A 24,302-nucleotide genomic window follows, 5' to 3' on the forward strand; every position below is an offset into this window, starting at 1 on the left:
AAGTAAAATATTTAAAATTAAAAAAGGGTGAGAAAATACACACCCAGTTTGCAGAATATATTTTATAATTTTTTTCAGGATTATTTTTAAAATGTCTTGAGATATGTTTATTTTTCTTTTTTTTTAAATTTGGGGCCAGATCAATAGCACAGTGGGAGAGTTTTTGCCTTGCACACGGGTGACTCAGGACAGACCCTGGTTCGATTCCTGGCATTCCATATGCTCCCCCAAACCTGCAATGAATGGCAGAGACAGGAATAACCCCTGAGCATCATCGGGTGTGTGTGGCCCAAAAACCAAAAAATAAAAAATAAAATAAAATATTTAAAGTTTTGTTATAGAACTATTTTCTATAAGTAATTAGTAAGTTGCCGGTTCCTTGCCTTTATCTTATTTTAGTTTGGTTTTGATTTTTGGGCCACACCCAGAGGACTCAGGAGATACTCCTGGATCTACTCAGAAATCTGTCCTAGCAAGCTCGGTGGATCAGATGGGATAAAGGAAATAGAACCTAGGTCCGCCTTGTGCTGGCCACGTGCAAGGCATATGCCCTACCACTATGCTATCTCTCCAGCCGCTTGCATATGCCCTACCACTATGCTATCTCTCCAGCCGCTTTTGCTTATTTTTAAAATGTATCTCTATCACTATCTCTATATCTTGGCTTAGTTAATCCCATGAACAGGAGAAGCTTTCCAGATATGGTTAGCAAGGACATAAACAAGTGGGAGATCATTGCATGCCTTTTAGTTCTACTAAAAGAAAAATTATAAATTCTAGTACTAAATAGAACTTAATAGTAACTATTTATAAATTTTATTTCTTATGTACTTCTACATTATATAATGGGTTTTTATTGTTAGTATTATATGTAAATATTAGAAGATGAAATTAGGCAATTGTTGAGATATGTTAAGTAATTTTTAAGAGATACATTGAGGGGCCGGGCGGTGGCGCTGGAGGTAAGGTGCCTGCCTTGCCTGCACTAACCTAGGACGGACCGCGGTTCGATCCCCCGGCGTCCCATATGGTCCCCCAAGAAGCCAGGAGCAACTTCTGAGCGCATAGCCAGGAGTAACCCCTGAGCCTCACAGGGTGTGGCCCAAAAAACAAAAAAAAAAAAAAAAGAGATACATTGATAAAGAGTGAGAATGGACCAGTCAGAGTTGGTGGAAATTGATTTTAGCTAATAGATTTTAGCTAATAGATTTAGCTAATAGGTGCCTGAAGGAAATTATCATATATTTATATTTAAAATTTTACATTACAAGTTTAATTAATCACAATTACCTTCATTTCTTTATGGTCTACCCTATTATAAAATATATAAAATACTTTATTCTTAATGTTTTGTGTTAAATTAATGATTTTTGCTCGGATGATTCAATTGTTTTTGTTATTCCTTATTTGATTCAGTAAACTATTTTTATAAGTAATATATTACCAACTACAAACTATTTGTGTATAGTATGAGTATAGTATGTTACCTTTGAACATTGAAAATTATGTTAAATTAGCTATTTTTTATTTAAAGGATGCTTTATAATAGTGTCTCTGAGTCACTACTTCACTACTTGTAGCTTTATTGAGGGTTAGAGAGAGAGACTACAGGAATTTAGACACCTGCCTGGCATGCTGTCAACTCTAATTCATTCCCTCCTGGCCCCAGAAAACCCCATGGCACTACCAGGAATGATCTCTGAGCACAAAATCAAGATTGCTGACTGGAGTGACCCACTCATATCCCAAAAACTAAATACAAAATAATTGAACATATTATTATTTCTGGGTATTTATTGCACAGTTGCTTTGGTGACTGAAATCATATTAGGTGATTAAATACTTATGAATTCTATGCAAGAGTTTTAGCTAAGAGTTTGTTAACTTGTATTTAAAATCAGAATCTTTTCTAGGATGCAAGTAAAAATTCCAACTCCAAAACCTTTTTTTTCTCCTACTTTATCCCAAAAATATATTCCTTCTTCTATTTTATTTTTAAAAGCTTTGATATCTTTTGATTCACTTTTTTTATTCATTTGAAAAGTTGAAATGTGGAAAAGCCTGTAAAGCAGCTAAAATAAGCAATGTTTCAGTCAGTGCATTTAACAGTTGAAAAACAACAACAAATAAGAAAGTAAAAGTGTGTGGATCAAACTAGAAATAGCTTAGTGTGAAGTGCAATGACAAGGACAGTTCCCCAAGATCTTCTAAAGCCAGAATGCCTGTAGGAGGAGGCCTTAACAGAGGACAAAAATGGACAGTGAGATCAGGTGGGTCATAAGACAGATGCACAGAGGGAGAAGGGAGCATTGAGGACACTTAAAAATACATTCCTTAGTTTTCAGGCTTTTTTCTATAAGATGTGAGTGCTACCTGGGGAGCTAACATCAAGGAGTTTCTAATCTTTATTTTTTTAATCTCAAAAATCAAATGGCTATTTATAAAATGGCATTACAATGTTCTCACCTGAGATGTATAAAAACAGCCCAAAATTTGAATCCAGATTAAGAAAACTATTTCTCTTAATTCATAGATGTAATCTTGATTCAGTAGTCTAGTGATATACACTATTTGAGGAGGTAGAGAACCAGAAGCTAATTCCATGAAGCCTGGTGGTTGCAGAGACCAGAATGATAAGAATGGGGAACCTAGTAAATCAATAACATGAAGAAGATCACTCTTGGGACCTTACTTTCTTTCCATGAGAACTTCCTTAAAATGACATGGAAGTATTTCTCCATTTGTTTCCTGATCACGTTGTCATGAAAAAAAGATCAAATAAAATCATAATTTTCTCAAATAATTATTTATGTACTTAGTATCACAAATGGACAGACATTGAAGGTGAATGATATTCTCTTTTTCTCCTCCTTCCCACAAAAAAATTAAAACAATTTTAATTACAAATACTGCTAAATAATTAAGCTATTCAATTAGTTTGCATGCTGTGTGCCAGTGATAGGCTAGTATTCATATTTTTCTCAATTGGGTATAAGATAATATTTGTGTTTTAGAAATACAGAATTAAATTTGCCTAGAAATTTAAATGCTGCCTACTATATACTAGGTAAAAATGTACATAATTGTCTGTTTATAAAATTCAAAAGAAACTTATAATTTAAATACAAAAATAAATTAATTTTAAGCTAAAATTTTAAAAGCATGCTCTCTAGAAAACCTAAAAATATGAGGAATATTCACTTTTAAGTAAATCTGCACAAAAGGTGTGAAGTATTGTTTCAGTGCATAAATTGGTCATAAATGAAATAATCGGAGATTTTGCAAACAGATCTCAAAATTTTAGGAACTCTTATGGTATTTTTACATTTATATTGCCAAATACTTTAATTGGGGGTACTTAGCTAGGCTCAAATCTTATTGCTGGCTCTGAGTCCACTACTGGGTGAGCTCTGGTTACCATATACAATGCTGGGAGTTGAGCTGGATTAACTGCATGAAGACCAGTCCCTTACCTACTATACTTTTCTTAAACTCCTAATTTCTTCTTGATTTTAGTTATGGTATTATTAGTAAATTCACCAAGTCATTCTAAACATAAAACATAAATTTCATTCTATTGCAAAATCACAAAATATCTATATCAAGTGTATGCTGATAATAGCTAAACTGTTTCAGATCAACTGCATAATAATAATCACAGAGAGAGAAAAAAACAATTTGGTGAGTATGTGCTTCTCCCATAAATGTGCATTTTTCTGTAGAATTTTTTAGAGTGACAGAGAATTTACATATTGATTGACATGGTTAAATATGTCAGTTCTTTAACAATGACAAAGAAAGTAAGGAGAAAAAGAGAGAGCTTAAATTTCCTAACATAATTAAAATGTATGTATATAGGTATGTATGTATGTATATATATTTTTAACTATGTCTCATTGCAGATTCTTTAGGATAACTGAAATAAATGATACTATTTCTAAACCTATTTAATCCCCCAAAGCTCCAATTTATTTGGACTAAATAGAAGCAGCCAGTTTGGGTAAATCTGGAGCTCTACTTGGGCGAAGGGCCCAGTTTTGCTAACAGTGCACATTCAGGGAACTCTGTGAGCAATTCTATTTATCTAAGAGTTCAGCCTCATGCTCGGGCTTGCAGGTGCAGCTGTAAATTCCAGGTGATTTACAGAGTGGGAAGCACACCAAATCTGAAATTATAATGGAGCTCTAGGCTCATAGCATCTTTTGTTAGATGCTCTGGTTTTATGATTTTGGGTGGGTGCCACCACATTTTTCTTCCAAGTGCAATAAAAAAATGATGCCATTCAAGCTGAAAAGCTTAACAACCACTTTACCTTTATTGAATCTGTAGCTAATGTACTGAAATAGCAGGGGTATTTTGCAGGAAATGTAATTTGGGTTTTTGTCTGGGCATCTCTTCATCCCTTAAAAATGGGTTTGCATTGAACACAAGGGAGTTACCTAAAAGATATAAAGACAACGGGCTTGATCTGACTGCTAATGACAAATTTCCTCCAAAGCTCAGAAAGAAGGAAGTATTAGCCTAGAAATCATGGAGACCAGACAGACATGCTTTGGAAATTATCTTGCTACTCTTTACATATATATGTATATATATACATATATATGTATATATATGTATGTATACATATATATGTATGTATATATATACATATATTTATTTAAGGTCACACCTGTTGAATAACAGCTCCAGATGGAGCTGGATGATAATAGGATGGATGGATGAATGGATGAAGAGGGGTCATGCACCTCCAACCTTTCCAGTCGACTGGTCTTCAAGTTCAGGATAGCAGTGAGGAAATGATCCACAGACAGGTTTCAGGAGACATCAGCTTCATTCAAGGCCCTAGCCAACAGGTGTAACTTCTATCATAACCTTTTACACTGGATATAAACAGCCCTGCATCCAATCTCTTTCAGCCATCTCCTCTTCTGCTGCTTCTTCCTTGTTGAATCTCTCCCAATCTCCCAATCTCCAATTCATTCCCTTCCTGTCCCTAGGGCAATCTGTTGATACCTCCCAAAGACCTTTCCCAGAAATGGTCAGGTCTTACTAGCAGGTAAGGTTACACAGGAAAAAAGGGGGATGGGTCAACAACACCCTGTTGTGCTCCTGAGCTATTCCTGGTTCAATGTTCAGGAATCACTCCTGGTGGTGTACCTTGGATAAGAAGGGGAGATGGGGTTTGAACCTGTATCAACCTGGTGCAACTCAAACATCTTACCTGCATTACTATCTGCCACTTAGCCTCTTCATCTTGTTACTCTTTACTCTAGGTAATTGTTTCATCTCCCTAAAGTTCAGATTTCATCTCAACAATTTGACAGAATCTGAGTATAAGCTCCCTTGGAGTCTGAATGCTTTCACACCTATACAACCTGTAATGTTTTGTTGGTTTTCTTGACATTCTATGTTCCTCTTCAATGCAGACTCCAAAGTGATATTAGCTTCAAAGTGTGGTAGCATATCATTTATTCATCTTGAACTATGCCACAAGTTTAACTAACCTTCTTTGTTAATAAAACAGGAAATAACCCCTGTGCTTAAAGCAAAGAGAGGAAGCTTGTCATTCCTTTGATAATTTTAAACTCTTTTTTTTGTTTTGTTTTGTTTTTGGGACATACCGGGTGACGTTCAGGGATTACTCCTGACTATGCACTCAGAAATCGCTCCTGGCTTGGGGAACCATATGGGATACTGGGGAATTAAATTTTGGTCTGTACTAGGTTAGCACATGCAAACAAACGCCCTACCGCTTGCACCACTGCTCTGGTCTCAGGATTTGTTTATGTTTAAATTATTATTATTATTGTTGTTGTTGTTGTTATTATTAATTATTATTAGGTTTTTGGTGATACACCCAGAAGTTCCTCCTGGCTCCAGGGACCATATGGGATGATGCCGGGGATCTAATCTGGGTCTTCCTGAGTTGGCCACATGCAAGGCAAATGCCCTACTGCTGTGCTATCCCTCTCGACCTTAAACCATTATTTTAATTCACATTGGCTAAAAATTGGATCAGGTTGAATATGCATTAAAGTTTCCTTATATTTATTTATTGCTTGGTTTTAACAATTTCTTTCAAGCCTTAAACAATTTTGAAAGTTTACTATCTATTACACATCATGCCAGGGCACATTATTGATTTTAGTGAATGTTACATCACAAAGACATCACTAAACATCATCATTAAGTAGATAGATCTTAGTATCAGTGACAATCTTTGAGTCTCTAGCTTAGCAGCTTTTCATAACAGAATTTCCTAATGATTTTCTATGAAATCATGCCTGCATTTATCATCCAACACACATAGGAGTTACCTTTCCAGCTGCTAACATAATCAGTTTTATATTATGTCCTGAGTCATCTCAATTATTTTTGGCATTATTTGTTGTCTTTTACTCAAAGACTATCATATTTTAGGCTGATACAAAGATATAAATAAAGTGCACATCCTTATCAGGAAATTTTGGTAGTAGTTATATTGAAATTTAATAATTAAATAAGTGTAAGCCATTACATTTAAAAACATTTAAAATATGTGACTTTTGATCTGCTAAAAATATAGCGAATTTTAATCTGCATCATGTTTTGTGATTCTATCTTCTTTTTTTTGTTTGTTTGTTTTTGGTTTTTGGGCCACACCCAGTGAAGCTCAGGGTTCTGGCTATGTGCTCAGAAATCGCTTCTGGCTTGGGGGACCATATGGGAGGCCAGTGGATCAAACTACGTTTCATACTGGGTTGCCGAGTATAAGGCAAACACTCTACCGCCAAGCCACCGCTCCAGCCCCTGGTTCTGTCTTTTTAATAATTAAATTAATATTGCATATAAAAACATCTTTTACACAAAGGATTATTTTACTTTCCAATTGTTGAGTTTATAAGAATCACTGATTAATTCATTAAAAACTTTAACTTTACTTGCCTGGGATCATGCAAAGATGATCAAGTTCCCTTAGCTATGGTTTCATAAGAAATGAGGGTGGAGGTACAGATAACCAAAACACAACAAAATAATAATAACTCTGTATAATCCAATTTATAACTAAATACAACATAAGAGTTATTCACATGTAAAATCATTTGTGCAACAGTTACATGCTAATGAATATATCAATCAAGAAGATGAAAATTATGAGTTAAATCTTATTTTGTTACAAGCACGGATACTTGATATTAGAACATACATAAAAGCAAATACAAATCTCGGGTGTTTCCACAAAAAATGTGGGTCTGTTTACTAGATGTTGTTTAGTAAGAGATAACACAGCATTTCTAAGATTTATTTCCAGGGATTTGAAAGTATGTACTGTGGATAAAGCACTGCTTGAAAGAAGTGGACTCTGTCAATCCCAATCCTTCCTACACAACATATATCCCCCCTGAGCATTGACAGGCATGATCATGGGCACAAAGCCAGGAGTAAAGGAGAGAGAAAAGTTTTACTCTGTGCTGTACATGTTCTAAGGGGTGTGCGTATGTGTGTATGTGTGTGTGTTTTTGTGTGTGTGTGATATGTGTGTGTATCTTTAGGAGAGCATTGATGTAATAACGTATGGTTTTAGAAAAATAAGGCCTGGTATACTGTAGAGGATTCATTGGGGAGGAGATGTTGTTAACTAATATAGCTGTTCTGAAGGAGAGGTAAAAAATTGATTCAAGAGATGTTCAAGAAATATAATCAACAGAACTGATTGAATTGAGATAGGCTTTCAGTCCACCTAGACTGTTTTTTTTTTTAATACAAGCCTGCCTTTATTTCAGCATCCAAATTGTTGAGAGCTCCTGTCAGCATCGAAATAGAACTCAATTGCATTCTTACTGACTTTTTTGTAGGACAACCGAACACTGGACCTTACCCTCTGTTCAGTTGCAGATTTCTCATGTAAGAAATGCTTCCTATAACAAGTGGCCTAAAAGTGGCCTCTTCATAGTAATTTAAAATAAGCTAAGAGGCAAAAGAAAACTTGTTGTTAATCCTAAATAAGAAAGATCTTGAAAGTAGCATCTTAAGTATTGCTAAAAGAATATCAATGATATTACATAGAAAAATTATGTTATGATAAATCAGCTAGTTTGCAGAGTGCAAAAGAAATAAAAATATAAGTTAACATTTACTTATCTACAAGGGTAAGCACAGTTTAATAACAATATGCGATGCTACATGAGGCTAACTCAATATGGCACTAAAATAATACATTTTCCCAAAGATATAAAATTCAGTTGCCTATCCTCTTAACTGTAGTTTGCATTTAAAATTCAAAATTGTTCCCTCCCAACTATAGTTTGATTTTAAAATTCAAATTTGCATATGCTTAAGTTTTTAGATGCTTATTTGTCCCTTAATTAATTTAACATTTAAATAAATCTTTCATTCTCATCAATATTTAGTAATAACCATACTTTTTATTTGCCTATAGCCCTCATACTCCTCTTTATTCTTAGCAACCAGTTCTTGGTCTTGTATAAGAATGTATTTGCTTTCCTAAGAGATGAATTATTAAAACCCTAATCAATTTTAGCAGTATATTTCCTACTGCTAAAGATCTACTTTCTCATGTTCCTGAGCCACTAATAGATAGCCCTGTTACAAATATGAAACCAATGAGATGAGAGGTTTCATCTTTTAGGATACTCTGGAAAAGCTATGAATTTTTGATAAAGGAAGATCTCATTATACTTTGAGTTTGCTTTCACTCTCCTTTGACAAATACATAAATTGTTGAAACATCCTTTGACACAGTGGCAATCATCTTTCAGTTGAAAGGTAATAAGAACTATGACCAATTTTAAATCAATGATCTCGTTAAAAGAGTGAAAATATGTCCAAGGATTAGCTAAAATTTATTCTTTGAGAAAAAATCGCAATTAGTATTGCCTATAAATGATATAAATAGTCTCATAATGCAATAATATTTGTTGAGATAATTAATTACAGAACATCCAGGATAGTACTGAGTACCTGATAACCAAAATGTAATAAAAAATACAAATGATAGAGTGTGCTCTACATTTATGGTTTTAAACATTTGTATTTGAAGATATAAACCAATTCACAGAATGCTATGAGCTATTCAAAAGGACCTTATAAATAATGTGTTCATTATTTGATTTTTTTTTTTTTTGGTGTTTGGGTCACACCCAGCAGCACTCTGGGTTTACTCCTGGTTTTATGCTCAGAAATTGCTCCCTGCAGGCTCAGAGGACCATATGGGATGCTGGGATTTGAACCACCATCCTTCTGCATGAAAGGCAAATGCCTTACCTCCATGCTATCTCATCGGCCCCCATTATTTGATTTTTTTTAAAAATATTTATTGAACACCTTCTCTATTCAGGGCATATTGAAGGTTTCAGTGTTCAAAATATAGTTATATTCTGTGCACTTGAAGCTGAGATTCTAGAGGGAATGACAATAACGAAAGCATAATATAAACTTATTAGATATTTTTTAGAAATTGATATATTTATTTTTTAAAACTTAGACTCAGAATAAAGAAGATGAAAGTCTGCTGGCCACTGGGCTAAAATTATAGTAAAAAAACATAACAAATAAAATACCCAGACAGGATGCAACGGACTACTTTGTTAACTAAAATAATAAGATTAGAAAGATTTTTTCCAAGCAGCGGTTTGAGAAAAGATAATTGCAGGCAAAAACAAAAGCTACTTTATAGAAGTCTGGGTGACCTCACAACAGTCATTAGAAGCAAAATGATCTAAAGCAGTGGTCGACGACCTGCAGCTCGCGAGCACATCCGGCACTTTACACTTTTAATTTGGCTCTTCTGTGTGCCTGGCGCCTACTCCAGGAGTCAGGACTCTGCTCCCAGCCTCTGTCAGTGCGGGCCCCATGTGCAGCCCCAGTGGCCAGCTCCAAGAGTGTAAGATGATACCCAGTATCATCCCCAAACAAAGGTGTTCCCCCAAAGTCATCCTTTCTTAAACCTCTTCCTTTGATATGTAAAAGCCCACTGAAATGTACTTTTGTGTCTCTCTCTTGACCTGAAACCTCCTGGTATTGGGAATTGGTTTTTAATAAAGAAAGAGGTTTTCTAGCTTTTTGGGCTCCAGGCAGAGAGTACAAGGTAAAAAGCCATGGACTCCATGATCATCCTTTCCTGGCTAGGTTGGTTTACTATTTCTTTCCTGCTACCCTGCCTCTTGAGACCAGGTTGGGTGGGGTTTAAAAATACAGTGCCTGGAGTGATCTTAAAACACATATTTTATTTTGCACAAGAGTGGGCATCTTCCATGAAGAGATTCTCAACCCAGAGTTTTCTTTTCCGTAGATTCTCATGTTCAGAGTACTCATGATTAAATTGTGAGCTAATGCCCTTAAATGCTGTTTTTCATATTGATTATGACTTTCTGCATAATATAAGTGCCAATCAGAAATTTTCTGTAACAGTGGAAACATTTCAATATCTCCTTATCAGACACAGCTATCCCAGAATCAGATTCTTATTGAACACATCCATCTTATGTCTCACTGTAAAAACTATGTGTGAAACTCCCCTGCAGAGAAATATTACGTTCATAGAGAAAATGAGCAATGTCTGCCAAATACACAAACTTAGCTACCCATTCCTTGTCCATCTGGGTCTGTACAAAGTCAGAGTTCTGCTTTCACAGGAACTGCACTACTTCTTCCCTCTTGCCAACAAGGCGAGAGAGAGAGAGAGCACCCTTCTCCTGAGCAGCCACTTCACTTCCTCATGGAGAAGATACTAGTAGTGGGCATCTATACTCTCACCCAGGGTGGTGAATAGCCTGGATTTGATCACAATTGTGAATTTCACAAATTATCTTTACAGTGTCATCAGTCACAGAATTTAGTTCAGCAGGGAGTTTTTTTTTGAATTCAGTCTACCATACAATGAGTGGATACAATGTACTGGTGTGCAATCTGTTTTTTGTAACTACACAAAAACACTGAGCCATGCACAGTGCATCATCTGTACATACAGCAACACATCAGATTATTATTCTGAGTGAAATGAGTCAGAGGGAGAGGTGTAGAAACAGAATAATCATTTGTGACATACAAGACTAATAAATGGCAATATGGTAATAATATCTAGAGAAAATAGGGATGAGGGACAGGAGGACTAGTCCATGATAGGAAGCTTGCCATAAAAAGTGGTGAGATCAGTTAGAATACAGAAAGGTACATTATAATATTGATAGTTGGAACTTATCACTCTGGACAAGAAATGGATGCAAACCACGATGTCATAAAGGAAAATTTTGCAAACCTCAGTGTCGTAAAGGAAAAGAGAGATAGAGAGAAAAAAGAAAAATGCCTGCCCCTGACATAGGCAGAGGAGGGTGAAGGGGAAGGAAACAAGGGACATTGGTGGTGGGGAAAGTGCACTGATGAAGAGTGGTGTACACTCTATGATTGAAACTCAAGTATGAATAATTTTGTAACAAATATGCTTAAATAAAAAAGATTTTTAAAATGTTTCAGGCACTCTATCATAATTCCTTTATGATATAATATCATATGCCTTTAACAAAGTGCCGTTTTTGTTTTTGTGTGTATTTTAGTTTGGTTTCCTGCAGCACACACCAAAGTGTCAATAGATTTTTTTTTTCTTTCAGTGAAATCACTACTTTTCTTTGGAACACTGTTCTTGCTTTTAAATATTTTTAAAACGTTTTTCTCTTTTACCTGTTCCATTTTCATATTGTAGGGTTTCAAATTTTCAGCACATTTTGGTTATAAAAAGGAAACATTTTGAAATGTTTTGCTTCCTTATTATCAGAAATCAAGGCATTTTTCCTTGAGAAGGGTGTTCACTATGCAGAATTAACAATCAGTGGATTCAAAAACTATTTCATGGTGGATGTTACTTCACATCTAAATCAGCTTAATCATAAACTACAGGGAAAAGGAAGCACAATTTTTTCAATGTTATAAGTTATTTTGCTTAAAAACAAATTATCTGTTTTTGCTCAAGATTTTGACAAAGAAACTTTGATTCACTTTCCAAGCCTGTTGAAACATCACCAAGAAAATAGTTCTGATATTGACATTACCTATTTTAAAACAGCACTTTTAAATATGAGGGAAGCTTTTCTCAAGAGTTTTCAGGATTTCAGAAACAGCAAAGTGATGTTGGCCTTCGTTAAAAAAAAAATAAAAAACCTCTGGATGCCACTGTAATGGAATTAAATTTTTTTCCCTTTAATATCGACAATGGCAACTTTGAAATGAAATTGCTGGATTTAAAAACAAAGAACTGTGGAGCTCGAAATTTGAATGTCTTTTGCTAATTTAGAAAGTTTGGAGAAACACAAATGTGAACTTAGTTCACAGCACAAGAGGTCTGCTTTGAAAGACTTAGAGAAGGAAGATACGTTGATTTTAACACCTGGAATAGTATTCCTGACTCATAAAATAAACTAAAAAAGCTAGCATTTATTGTTCTTTCCTTGTTTGTGTCTACATATTTATGCAAACAATCATTTTCAAGCATGAATCTTATCAAGAGTAAATTGAGAAATCATCTCATCAATGAGAACCTGGAATCGTGCCTAAAATTACTAACAACAACATACAAACCTGACTTACTCAAACTATCCAAGAAAATGCAAGGCCAATGTTCATATTAGTGTCTGTGACTTTATCAGTCATTGTCAGGATGTAATTTTCTCTACATTGTAAGGCAAATTTTATGGAACTTAATGTTATTGATAAATAATATCGTTCTAGAGTTTTTGTTTTAATAGTTGTGTTATTTGTATCCTCCAGACCTATGTGGATACTTGCATACAGAATATTCTCAATAAAACTTATTGAAACTAAAAACAGTGTACCATCCTATGTATTTTTGGTTTTAAAAATGTGTCTCTCGGGGCTTGAGAGATAGCATGGGAGAAGGCGTTTGCCTCTCATGCAGAAGGTTATTGGTTCGAATCCCTGCATCCCATATGGTCCCCTGAGCCTGCCAGGAGCGATTTCTGAGCATAAAGCCAGGAGTAACCTGAGTGTTGCCGGGTGTGATCCAAAAACAAAACAAACAAACAAAAAAAGTGGCTCTCAAAATAAATTTCAACCGTAGTTTTGCCGAGATTTGGCTCAGTTGAATAAAAGGTTGCCGACCACTGATCTAGAGGTGAGAAGGAAAGTTGTAAAAATCATGATAGTCAAAGTAAGTTAACATTTTTTAAAGAAGTCAGAGCTAAAAAGATAGCACACAGGGGAGGGTGCTTGCCTTATTAATGGTCAATCTGGATTTGATCCACAGCATTCCCTATATTCCCCAGAACACTATCAAGAGTAATTTCTGCACAGAAAGCCAGAAGTAATTCTCCTTTACAACAAAACAAAAACCACAAAAGTGAAATTTACTGCCTAGATAATTGAATCAAGGTTGTGACCAATATTTATAAAAAAGATTGATAATTTTAAATACCCTTTGCCATGCTCTTTGACAATATTTAATGTCATTGACTGGCCTATGAGATCAATTTACTATTAGGATTAGAATATTTTATAAGAAAGTACTTTCAACTAAATGATATAATCAAGGATATTAAAATGTTAAATTTTCCACTATTATTACAAAAATATAGGGTAGACTTTTTCTAATTAGTAATAGATAAAATATTAAATATATTATGTTTCCTTTATTAAGTAAAATTATAAAACATTTTCTGGAAATTGACTAGCACTAAAAAGATACATTTTAATTGTAGCATTCTCTTCTCCAAACACTATGATGACATCTTCTAAAATAGATAAATGTGTATTTTTAATCAACATAAAATAATAACATCAGCACATATAAAATGTGATTTTTTTCTGAAAGTGTACAATGCAGAAGAACCTAGAAAGTAGAACCAAAACTTTTGACTTTCAAGAAGAAATAATCACCTTTCTTTAGATTGTATTTTGGTTCTGTGTGGAACTATGGTAGAGTGATTATAGAAAACCTACTTGAGATGGGAAGCTTCAAGAGAAAACTTAAATATTCTTCTGATAAAGAATTAAAATATATAGCATAGAGAAAGGTAGATTCTTTGGTCTGTGAAGGTAGGTGGGAGGGGTCTGCCCTGATGTGAGATTACCAACTGGGAGAGACTGAAGGGACCTGTTGCCTTTGCATGTTTCTCTACACTTCTGTCTCTTGAAACTCTCCTGAGACTGCCAAGAAGGGCCCAGCAAAAACTGTCACCTTGAGGCGCCCAAGCTGAAAGGCCAAGAAAAACTGAGTGAAAACAGGGTACCAGAGGTGACTTAGCAGAAAGGTAGATAATTTGGTCTATAAAGGTAGGCAGGACGGGTCTGCCCCTGCTGTGAGATTACCAACTGGTAGAGACTAGGGGGACCTGTCACTTTTGAGTGTTTCTCTACTCTTATGTCTCCTAAACTCTCCAGAGAGGGCCAAGAAGGGCACAGCAAAAAACTGTCTCCTAGAGGCGCCCAAGCTGAAAAGCCAAGAAAGACTGAGTGAGTGAAAACTGGCTACCAAAGGTGCTTTGGCAGAAAGGTAGAACTTTTGGTCTGTAAAGGCAGGTGGAAGGAGTTTGCCTCTACTGTGGACTTAGCAACTGGGAGAGACTGAGGGGACCTGTCGCCTTTGCTTGTTTCTCTTTTCTTCTGTCTCCTGAAACTCTCACAAGAAGGCCAAGAAAGGCCTCTCTCTAAGAGAGCAAAAACTCTCTCTTAGAGGCTCCAGAAGTGCATGACTGCTTTGCTTCACGTCACAGCCGCATGTTCTTTCTAACTAATGACCCCCACCAGAATATGCAGAAAACATCACACTACAAGCATGACAATGGGGAAACTTTGCAGTCAAACATCAAGTACAGAGAATGTAGATGATAGCTCTGATGATCCAAAAAATAACAACCATTTGATTAATATCACAGATAAGGAGTTTAGAATAGAAATATAGAAGATCTTCATGGATGACAAAGGAACATAGCTCTATCTGAGCAGAACGAACAGAGATAGGAATCAAAAAACTTCAAATTGAAATAACATACCTGAAAAACAGGGTACCCAAACTAAAAAACTCAATAGAAAGCCTCTCCAACAAGGTAACAGCAGTTGAGGACAGAATCAGTGAACTGGAAAATGAGATGCAGAACAACTCCATAGAGCAGAAGAAATTGGAAAAGAACCTTAAGGCAAATGATCATACAGAAAAAAGTACTCAAGGAATATGAACAGATAAAAATAGAAGTCTTTGATAAAATCAACAACATAAGAATCATTGGAGTCACAGAAGTGCAAAGAAGGGATCCCCAGGAAGAATGAACAGTTAAAGACATCATCACAGAGCTACTCCCAGAGCTAAAGACTGCATGCAATGCATATAATCAAATCCTGCAAGCCTGAAAAATACCAGCTAAAAGATACCCAAAGAAAAACACACCAGGACACATCCTAGTCACAGTGATGAATACTACAGAAAGAGAATACTGAAAGCAGCATGATCATAAAGGGAAAGTACATTCAAAGGAGCATCCACATGACAGCAGACATGTTACAATAAGCTCTCAAGGCCAGAAGACAGTAGTGGGCTATTGTTACAAGACTGAATGAAATGGATGCTTCACCTAGAATACTGCACCCAGCCAAACTCAGGTTCAGATTTGAAGGAAGAATACACAGCTTTATCAATAAGCAAAAGCTCAGAAACTTTACAGATACAAAATCAGCCTTAAGGAAAAACCAAACTACTTTAAGACATGAAAGATCAACAGAAACACCAGCCTTATACACAAATATGACATTAAATCTCATGATAATAATCTCCCTCAATGTCAATGAACTAAATGAACCAATTAAGAGACACAGAGTGGCTAAATGGATCAAAAATATGAATCCAAACTTTTGCTGCTTACAAGAAACATACCTGAATAGTCAGAATAAATATAAACTCAAAATCAAAGGCTGTAGGGAAATTATTCAAGCCAACAACATCCTTAAAAAAGCTGGGGAGGCCATATAATTATCAGATGACACAAACATTAGACTCAGAAAAGTTGTAAGGGACAAAGATGGACACTTCGTACTAATCAAGAGATATGTGTGAAACCCAACTACAATCATATTTGTAATCAAGGTGTTTAAATAAAGATACTAATATATATATATATATATATATATACTAGCCGTGAAAAGAGAAATAAAAGAGGCATATATATATATATATATATATATATATATATATATATATATGCCTCTTTTATATATATAGTCAGGCTAACTTCGCTGACCACAAGACTCTGAATTTAGATGTGAACTAAAAAGTTCACAGAAGAACCAACAACTGGAAATTAAACAGCCTGCTACTGAACAACCAATGGTTCTGAGATAAAATCAAAGAGGAAATCAAAACATTCATGGAAACAAATGACAATTAAGACAAAAACTATCATAAACTATGAGACACAGCAAAAGTGGTACTGAGAAGAAAATTTATAGCTTTGCAAGCACACATCAGGAAGGAAGAAGGGGCATACCTGAATAGCTTAATGACACAGCTTATAAAATTAAAAAATGATAACAAAAGGAACCAAAAATAGGGAGACAGAAGGAAATAAAAAATCTTAGAGCAGAAATCAATGAAGTGGAAACCCCGAAAAACAATTGAAAGCTCAACAAAAGCAGAAGTTGGTTCTTTGAAAAAATAAACAAGATTGATAGACCATTGGCAAAACTCACAAAGAGAGAGAAACTTGATAACCTGTATTAGAAATGAAAAAGGGGAGATCACTTCAGATATTGCAGAGTTTCAAAGTGTAATCAGAGACTACTTTGAGAACATTCCACTAACCATGACAACCTGGAAGAAATCGATAAATTCTTGGACTCTTATAACCTTCCATGGTTGGTAAGGAGGATATAGCATATCTAAACACACCCATCACTACGGAGGAAATTAAAACAGTAATCAAATATCTTCCAAAAACAAAAGCCCAGGCCCAGATGCATTTCCTAATGAATTCTTTCAAACCTTTCAAGAGGAACTACTATCAATCCTGGCCAGGCTCTTTTATGAAATTGAAAAACTGGGAACACTTCCAAATAGCTTTGATGAATCCAACATCACCTTGATACCAAAGAACAGACAGAGATTCTGTCAAAAGAGAAAATTACAACCAATATCCCTGATGAACACAGATGCAAAGATCCTCAACAAAATAGGATCCTTGGCAAATAGGATCCAATGCCTCATCAAAAAGATCATTCACTATGATCAAGTATGTTTAATCACAGGAATGCAAGGATGGTTTATCATCCATAAATCTATCAACATAATACACAACATCAACAAGAAGAAAAATAAAAATCACATGATCATATCAATAGATGTAGATAAAGTATTTAATAAGGTCCAACAACCATTATTGATAAAAAAAATCTCAGAAAGATGGGAAAGAAAGGAACCTTTCTCAATATAGTTAAGGTCAATTACCACAAGTCTATGGCAAATATTATCCTCAATGGAGAAAAACTAAAAGCCTATACTCTAAATTCTAGTACAAGATAAGGCTATCCTCACACCACTCCTATTAAACATAGTACTGGAAGTACTTGTATTAAAAATTAGGCAAGAAAAATATATCAGGGGCATCCAGATAGGAAAAGAAGAAGTCAAGCTTTCATTGTTTGCAGATGACATGATACTCTACTTAGATAACCCTAAAGACTCTACCAAAAAGCTTCTAGAAACAATAAATTCATTTAGCAATGTGGCATGCTACAAAAATAACACAAAAAAATCAATGGCTTTGTTATAATCCAGTAATGATAGGGAAGAAATGGACATTAAGAAAACAACCCCATTCACATTAGTGTCATACAGACTCAAATATCCTGAAATAAATTTGAGTAAAGACATTAGGGACCTATATAAAAATCTATAAAAACCCTACTCCAAGAAATAAAAAAGGACACGTGCCAATAGAAACACATACGCTCCTCATGGATTGGCAGGATTAACATCATTAAAATGGCAATATTCCTCAAAGCTTTTTATAGATTTAATGTGATCCCTCTAAAGATATCCATAACATTCTTCAAAGAGTTGGTTCAAACACTTTTGAAATTCATTTGGGACAATAAACATCCTGGAATAGCTAAAGTGTTCCTTGGGAAAAGGAATATAGTAGGCATTACTTTTCCCAATTTTAAGCTGTATTACAAAGCAACAGTTATCTAAACAGCATGGTATTGGAATAAAGACAAACCCACGGTTCAGTGGAATAAGCTTGAGTACTCAGAGAATGTTCCCAGACATACAATCACCTAGTTTTTGAAAAAGGAGCAAGAAATTCTAAATCAAGCAAGGAAAGCCTCTTCAACAAGTGGTGTTGGAACAACTGGTTAGCCACTTGCAAAAATTTCAACTCAGACCCCCAGGTAACACCATGTACGAAGGTAAAATCCAAGTGGAAGTGGAAGCAAAGATAAACAAATGGGAATTTATTAAGCTGAGAAGCTTCTGCACCTCAAAGGAAACATTGTGTAGGACACAAGTGCCACCCACAGAGTGGGAGACTATTTGCCCATTACCCATCTTTTAAGGGGCTAATATTCAAGGCACTGAAAGAACTTTACAAGAAAAAAATCTAAAACCATCAAAAAATAGGGACAAGTAATGAACAGACACTTTGTCAAAGAAGAAATACAAATACAAAACGCACATAAAAAATGCTCCACATCACTAATCATCAGGGAGATGCAAATCAAAACAACTATGAGTTACCATCTCATGCCACAGAGATTGGCACACATCACAAAGAATGAGAACAGGCAGTGCTGGTGGGGATGTGTAAAGAAAGAAACTCTTATTTTGTGCTGGTGGGAATGCTATTTAATCAACCTTTACATAAACTGATATGGAGATTCCTCCCAAAACTGAAAATTGAGCTCCCATATGATCCAGCCATACCACTCCTAGGGATATATCCTAGGAACACAAAAATGCAATTTAAAAATCCCTTCCTCACACCTATATTCATTGCAGCATTATTTATAATAGCCAGACTTTGAAAACAACCAAATATGCCCTTCAACAGATAAATGGCTAAAAAAAACTGTGGTCCATATACACAATGGAATATTATGCAGCTGTCAGGAGAGATGAAGTCGTGAAATTTTCCTATACTGGATATACATGGAATCTATTATGTGGGGTGAAATTAGTCAGAGCGAGTTTTATAGACACAGAATAATCTCACTCATATATGGGTTTTATAAATAAAATAAAAGACATTTTTACAATTATTCTCAGAGATAAATAAAGGAGGGCTGGAAGGTCAAGCTCACAACATGAAGCTCACCACAAAGAGTAGTGAGTGCAGTTAGAGAAATACTATACTGAGAACTATCATAACAATGTGAATGAATGAGGGATGTTGAAAGCCTATCTAGAGTACATGCGGGGGTGGGGTGGGGAGAAGGGAGATTTAGGACATTAGTGATGGGAATGATGCATTGTGAAGGGGGCGTGTTCTTTATATGTCTGAAACCCAACTACAATCATATTTATAATTAAGGTGTTTAAATAAATATATTAATAAAATATAGCATAAATAATTTAAAGTATTTTTAAAAAACTAAATGTTTTAACATGCTAAACTAAAGAAATACTTCTTGAATAATTGAAGAGGTAACTCTGGTAACTAAAAAATCTTTCTGTAAACTGAAGAAATATAACTTAGGGGAAATATAATGTTCTTTATTTTACATAATTGTACAATATTCTATTTTCTATACTATCCATTAGAGTTGAAATGCTAGTTAAGAATTCAGACATCTATTTATAAATACTAAAGTGGTGGATAAATCATGAAAACATATTGGATAACATTTTTTTAGAATATTGTCAATATATAAATAATCTCAAAACAACTCTTTTAAGGATTTTTTTAAAGTACAAGTCAGTGTTTCTGAGCCAAGGAAATGGTGAAGTGCTACAGTGTGTGCCACTTTTCAGTGTCAAACTTTGATCTCCATCACCACAAGGTCCCCTGTAACTTCCAAGAAAGCTTCCTGACATGAGTGTCTGATTTGGGCTTCCATCAACATGAAAAAGGGTGAAACTTTTGTGCAATTTTCTAAAGTATCTTTTTAAATAAAAATGTTAAAAATAGAAAATATTTTACTAATAGTTATTATTAAAATACTCTCATTTTATTATTAAGAAATTAGGAGCTTTAGAGATTGAACAAGGGCACATGTCTTGCTAGCATCTGACACTGATGCTTGTAGCTCTGAAGGCACCAACACTGCAGGGATGGCCAAATAATCCTTGACACTACATCCTCAAGCTCTGGCATTGAATAATCAGCCCCTTTGTCAGAAACCATTAAGAGGGACTCTGTAGTCTTCTGAGCACTGCTTTGGAGGGATCCCTAAATTTTATTGATCAATAATATATTTTACTGGCATTAAAAGTGATGTGCATATTAAAATACTTGAAAATATACATTATATATATCATTGAACAGATTATTATTGCTTGAGATAGCATTACTAAAAAGCATATGCTATAATCTGAACTATCTACAAAATATGTAATATGTCTAAAATTCAAGATAGACATATAGATAGATTATATATATCAAAATGCAACAAATTTTGGAAAAGTCAATTGCATGATTTTTTTTATTGTTTGCTTCGTTGATGTTCTCTTCTCCCCAAAATTTTTAAAATAAACGTTTTTATTCTGTTGTGAAAATTACTAAAATGATATCACTATAATAAAAAACTTTCAACTTGCTAGAAAAATTCATTTTAATTTTTCTGTCTACAAATACATGCTATAGTTAGATTTTAAATTTTAATCATAATATTTACAGAAATTAATGATATATATATTTATTTTTGGTTTGGGGTCACACCTGGAAGTGCTCAGGAATTACTTCTGGCTCTACATTCAGAAATCACTCCTGGTAGGCACAATGGAACACCATATGGGATCCTAGGGATACCAGGGTCAGTCCACTCTGGGTTGGCCATTTGCAAGGCAAATATCCTACCGCTGTAATATCATCACACCAGCTCCAAATATATATATTTATATAAAATTTATATGTTTGCTAATATTGATATTATATATTAAAATAGATACATTTGTGTTATAATTGTATTAATATACCTATTAAATATTAATATACTAACAAATGTCAACTATTGAAAATGTCTCTTTAGAGTTTACAAACTCTCAGCCAAAATTTAGATTCATCACTGTTTATCAAAGACAGACAAAATATATCAAATACTATATATGCATACACATAGACAATAAATCAAAGACAAAACTTTTTCACATGATCTGAATTTTTTTAAAATTTTTATTGTGACCAAAGTACATTACAAATCTTTCACTGCATCATTTATGGTACATAGTAACAATGAATGAGGGGCATTCCCACCACCAGTGCTGTCCTCCCTTTGCCCCTGTTCCCAGTATATCATCCCATATCTCCCTCCTCTACCACCAGTATGCTAGTGCAACTGGTCTCCACTTTACAGCTTGTTGTATATTGAGCATCTATTCCACCGTCATTGGAGATAAAAAGGATAAGAAAAAGGGGAGAAAAAAATTGGCGAAAACTACCAGAAAAATAAAGAAGAGAGAGAGAGAAAAAAAAAAAGAAAAGAAAAATGGAAGAAAAAAGAAAAAATGGACCCGGCAAATAAAAATAAAAATAATCTCTAAATAATAACCACAAGAGTGAAAAAGAATGAGAAAAGTGGAAGAAAAAGAAAAGGAAAATAAAGTAAAAAAACTAACAAATCAAAACAAAACAAAAAAATATGGGTGCTGGAGTGGTAGGGTTTGGCGTTCCCTCCACTTTTTTTTTTTTTTTTTTTTTTGCATAGGCACAGTAAGCATTGGGGAAGAACGGGTATGGTTGGGAATCTGGGCAGACAGATGGCCAATGGCCTTCTGGGCTGACCATTTAGTCCAGGAGACCGAGATCCGCCCATGCCAAACTGGTCTTCAGGACCAGGTTTGGCAACTGGGCTCTGGGGGGAGGGGGGTGGAGGAAACTCCAATCCCATGCTTTTTCAAACTGGAGAGGAAGGTTGCAGCTGGACCCAGAAGATCCCACATGCCAGGAATACTGCTCCTCTTACTGGCTTGGCTGGGAAACTGCACATGATCTGAATTTTCAAATAATTTTCATCTAGATAATTCATAATGAATACATATTGTCAGATGTTAGAAATTTGCCAAATTTTACAGTACAGTACAGCACAGCAACCTGAAGTCAAACAAAGTTGTACAATTGAACTGCTTGGTCACTCCTTTTCCTTCTATAAAAAGCAATTCTATTAATACCCTTAACCTTTGATGGTCTTCTAAACGTTAGTCTGTTTTTGTTTTGCTTAATTAACATAATATATTCTTTAAAAAACCCTCTAGATATGATGAAACTGGTGAATAGATACCTCTTTTTCTATTTTGTAACTGAGTTACTGAGATTGAGAGAATAAATAAACTCAAAAGTAGCTTATATGTATCAGAATTGGAACCTGAACTCTTTCTCAATTCAATGTCCTTACATTTAATCTATATTCCCGATGTCCCTGATAAATTGTGAAAGTTACTTTTGTGTTGGAGAAGAGACACCTGCTCAAACCTACTCTTGGGACTAAGTCAGACATTGTACTGAGCGCTATCACTGGTCAAATAGTGCAGAATGGTAACCATAGTTACTTAGGCAGTGCTTAAGTACCATCCAGGCTACAGCCAATGGCATTTCCGGGGCCAATTAGTCCTGGAGATTGAATTTGTGACATATACTTCACAGGTTTGGACTATCTCCTCTTGACCTATCTCCTGGTAACCTCTTTCTTCTTAATGCAGGACAATTAGGATGGAGAAGAGCTTTGAAAGTGTAAGAAGCTATATTTTAACTACAAATTCAATTCTTGCTATATATTTGGAGTTTGAAGAAAGTCTACAAAATTGATTTTTACCATGGAAGTGCTGCAGACTTAAGACAACTATATGAAGACGTTTTTTTGATGATTGTGCCAAAATTTTCAGTTCCAGAAACCTAAACTATTTAGTATCCCAGGGATTTGGGGGACTTAAAAGATCAGCTTATGTAAATTCAGTGATCAAGGAAATAACTCTATTGCTTCTATTTGACAGACCAGGAACATTTAATTGTCTGTTACCAAATTTTACTACAGATAAAAGAAAAAGCACTTTTGATTGTGGCGAATAGATTGAATGAGGGAATATGGGAGGAGGAGTGAAGGGAGGATGCTAAGAATAGATCTAGCTATTCAATAGTCGTAAATAATAACTAACTTTTTTGATGAATGAGAGAGAGTAAAGAAGCTCAAGAAACACTTAAAAAATGGGGCTCACTGGGTAAGGTGCTTGCCTTCCAGCCCATCTGATTACTGTTTCAAATCTACAGAACCACATATGGTCCCCAGAGCACTGCCAGGAATCATTCTTGAGCAGAGACAGATTATATTCACACTTAACTAATAAATGAGATGTTGATAACATTGAAACAATTAAAATATATCTTTAAAGTAATTAAAAATTTGTGTACTCTGACCATTACAATATACTACTAAATTAAAATTTCCAAGGAAAGGCAACTTGATGTTATGTTTACAAAGCAAAATATTATGTGTTACTGGACATTATCAAAGGAATAAACTTGCTACAATGACCATACTGTCTAGCACTCCTCAGAATAAAGTAGATGCTTTTATAATTGTATGACCATTTCATTTTCAAGAAGACAAGCAATTATTAATATGCTGAACTGTTATGCAAAAATATATGTCATAAATATTTAGAACATACTACTGATAATAAAAATTATTCTCTTGTACTGTGATATCTTGATGGTAAAACACTTCCCAATAGCATGGTGACATCTTATCTATATATTCTTTCTCAAAAGTCATGTCTTTTTCATTGTAAGAACTTTTAATAGTCTCTTCGTATAATAACATGTATATGCATATTCCATGATTAAAGATCAATAATGTAGTATTAAAGCAAAATAATTCAATTTCATCATATTTATTAGATCATATTTCCATAAAAGCTAAGGAAAGTAATAGAACTGCTGACACAAAATCTTATTATCAAAATCTGTAACAGTGCATATTGATTTGAATATAGTGCATAACATATTATATGGAAGTTAAAATACATAAATACATATTTTACAACTTTTATTGTGGAACCTTATCTTTTTCATAAAAACAGAATAATCTTATTTTATAAGTGTAAGCTTCTTTCTATATTTTATCTAGATTTTATTCGCAGTAGGTATAAATTT

At 34.6% G+C, this 24,302-nt stretch overlaps 1 protein-coding gene across 1 annotated transcript in view; it reads right to left on the bottom strand.

The window, feature by feature from the left end:
- LRRTM4 (leucine rich repeat transmembrane neuronal 4) overlaps nucleotides 1-24,302 on the bottom strand; it is an 822,236-nt gene that overhangs the window by 112,389 nt on the left and 685,545 nt on the right. The window lies entirely within an intron of this gene.

This window comes from Suncus etruscus, chromosome 12 (genome assembly GCF_024139225.1).
Source record: "Suncus etruscus isolate mSunEtr1 chromosome 12, mSunEtr1.pri.cur, whole genome shotgun sequence".
In the NCBI taxonomy this organism is placed as follows: Eukaryota; Metazoa; Chordata; class Mammalia; order Eulipotyphla; family Soricidae; genus Suncus; species Suncus etruscus.